This window comes from Apium graveolens, chromosome 11 (genome assembly GCF_009905375.1).
Source record: "Apium graveolens cultivar Ventura chromosome 11, ASM990537v1, whole genome shotgun sequence".
In the NCBI taxonomy this organism is placed as follows: domain Eukaryota; kingdom Viridiplantae; phylum Streptophyta; class Magnoliopsida; order Apiales; family Apiaceae; genus Apium; species Apium graveolens.
In genome coordinates, this window is record NC_133657.1 from 41,818,318 (window position 1) to 41,821,579 (window position 3,262).

Below are 3,262 nucleotides of genomic sequence, written 5' to 3' on the forward strand. Positions count from 1 at the left end.
TTTCTTGACTTCTCGATCCTCTTCTTTAGTCCATCCAGGATTATCCGATTTGCTACCTCTGCTTGCCCATTGGCTTGCGGGTGAGCCACAGAGGTGAATCGTAATTCAATTTCATTTTCTTCACAATACTTCTTGAATTCCTCATTGTTGAATTGTGCTCCATTGTCAGTGACGAGGATACGGGGAATTCCATATCGGCACATAATGTTTTCCCACAGGAATTGTACAACCTGCTTAATAGTGATTTTGGCCAAGGGTTTGGCTTCGATCCACTTGGTGAAATAATCAATGGCTACAATCAGATATTTCCTTTGTGCCGTGGCCATAGGAAAAGGCCCTAGAATATCCATCCCCCACATGGCAAAGGGAATAGGCGAGTTGATTGAGGTCAGCATCTCGGGGGGTTGTCTAACAACTGGTGCATGCTTTTGACAGCGATCACACTTCTTCACATATTCTTTGGCATCAGCCATCATTTCTGGCCAATAGAAGCCTAAACGGGTTATATTATGAGCCAAGGCCCTGCCCCCCAAGTGCTGCCCACAAATACCTTCATGTACTTCCTCAAGAGCCAAGCGTGCCTCGTCGGGCCTGAGACACCTCAAGTAAGGAACCACGAAAGATCTCTTATACAGAATTCTATCTATCAAGGAGTACTTTAGTGCTCGAATAGTTAACTTCCGTGCCTCAGTTGTATCACTTGGCAACCAACCGGTCTGAATGTGAGCCTTGATGGGATCAATCCATGACGTCCCCAAGCCTATGGGAGCCACAAGCTTAACATCTATGCTCCGTGTCTTCAAAACACGGAATTACACACTTCCTGAACTTTCTTCAATCTCAGACGAAGCGAACTTTGATAGCGCATCTGCTTTAGCATTTTCTTCCCTTGGAATGTGTTCAACATGGCATTCATTAAATTGGGTCATCACAGCCCTTACTAGGCGAACATACTTAGCCATCGTATCATCCCTTGCCTCAAATTCTCCCTTTACCTGGGATATGATCAGCTTCGAGTCTCCACGGACCTTTAAGTTTTTGACTCTAAGTGTCCCAGCTAGACCAAGGCCAGCAATCAGGGCTTCATACTCTGCTTCATTGTTTGTGGTTGGGAAGTCTAGCTTCATAGCATACCCAATTAGGAATCCATCAGGGCTTTGCAAAACCAACCCTGCTCCACTGGAATTTGTTTTTGATGCTCCATCAAAATAGAGAACCCAATATTCTTTCTCCTTGTCCCCATTGTCGACTCCCTTGTCTTGAGGTATGGTATCTTCCTGCCCCCCGACTTCTTGGTTGGTTATGGTACATTCCACCACGAAGTCAGCTAGTGCCTGGGCTTTTATGGCCGTACGTGGCTTATACTTGAGATCGAACTCTCCCAACTCTATTGCCCACTTAATCAGTCTCCCACTTGCCTTAGGACTGTGAATGATGTTTCTCAGCGGCTGATTTGTTAGCACTTCAATCTGGTGAGCTTGAAAATAAGGACGCAGCTTTCTTGAAGCCATTACCAAGGCTAAAGCAAATTTCTCAATAGTTGAATAATTCAACTCTGCACCATGCAAGATTTTGCTGACATAGTATACGGGTTTCTGGACTTTCAGTTCCTCCTCAACCAATACCGCGCTCAAGGTGCTTTCTGAAACAGCCAAGTACAAGAATAAAACTTCACTCAGAACTGGCTTGGCCAACAACGGGGCCTGGCCCATATACTTCTTTAACTCTTCAAATGCCTTCTGATTTTCCTCACTCCATACAAAGTCTTTAATGTTCTTTAATGACTTGAAGAATGACAAGCACTTATCTCCTGACTTGGAGATGAATCGTCCTAGCGCCGCAACCCTTCCTGTGAGCTTCTATACATCCTTGACAGTTTTTGGTGGTTCCATATCCAGGATTGCCTTTATTTTATCGGGGTTGGCCTCAATTCCCCTCTTTGAGACCATCAATCCCAAGAATTTTCCCGATCCTACTCCGAAAGCACACTTCGTTGGATTCAACATCATCTTGTGGTACCTTAGGACCTCAAAAGCTTCCCTCAAATGGGTTATATGATCAGTCTTTACTAGACTCTTGACTAGCATGTCATCAACATAGACTTCCATAGTCTTCCCAATAAGATCCTTAAAAATTTTATTCACCAACCTCTGATAGGTGGCTCCTGCATTCTTGAGACCAAACGCCATAACAAGATAACAATAAACACCAAAGTCAGTGATAAATGATACCTTTGGAATGTCATTCTTATGCATTTTGATCTGATTGTATCCGCTAAATCCATCCATGAAACTCAGCATCTCATGTCCAGCAGTGGCATCAATTAAAGTATCAATTCTAGGCAGCGGGAAACAGTCTTTGGGGCATGCATCATTCAGATCAGTGAAGTCTATACACATCCTCCACTTTCCATTAGCCTTCTTCACCATTACAGGGTTTGCTAACCACTCCGGAAATTGAATCTCCTCAATGAAACCAGCCTCTAAGAGCTTTTCTACTTCCTGTTTTATAGCCTCCTGTCTTTCCGGGGCAAAATTTCTTTTCTTTTGTTTCACTGTCTTCCGGCTTGGATCCACGTTTAGCTTGTGAGTAATTAACTCCGGGTCTATGCCTGGCATATCAGCTGCTGACCATGCAAACACATCACTATTTTCTTGTAAAAATTTCACTAACTTCCCTCTAAGAGGCTCCTCTAATGCGGCTCCAATGAAAGTCATCCTCTCAGGATTCTCGGGGTCTAAAGGAACCGAAACCAATTCTTCTGCTGGCCTTCCTCTATTCTCATCATTTTCTCGAACATCCATATCTTCAATAGGAAGAACCTGCCCCCCGACTCCATCTGCCCTCAAAGAGGCCACATAACAGCTTCTAGCCATTTTTTGATCTCCTCTCTCTTCTCCAATCCCGTTTTGGGTGGGAAACTTCATGACTGAATGGTAGGAAGAGGGGACTGCCTTAAAGGCATGTATCCCTGTTCTCCCCATGATAGCATTATAAGTTGAACTAGCCTTTACCACCATGAAATCCAGCATCTGCGTTGCTTGCCTTGGTTCCGTACCTATGGTGGTTGGCAATTTGATTATCCCTTTCACAGGACATTCTACTCCAGCAAATCCATATATCGGCATGTCGGTTGGTGTCAACTGGGAGTCGTTATACCCCATTCTTAGAAAGGTGTCGTGGAGCAAGATATCCACAGAAGCACCATTATCCACAAGGACCCTCTTAACCGGGCTATTTCCTATTATCGGTGTTATGACCA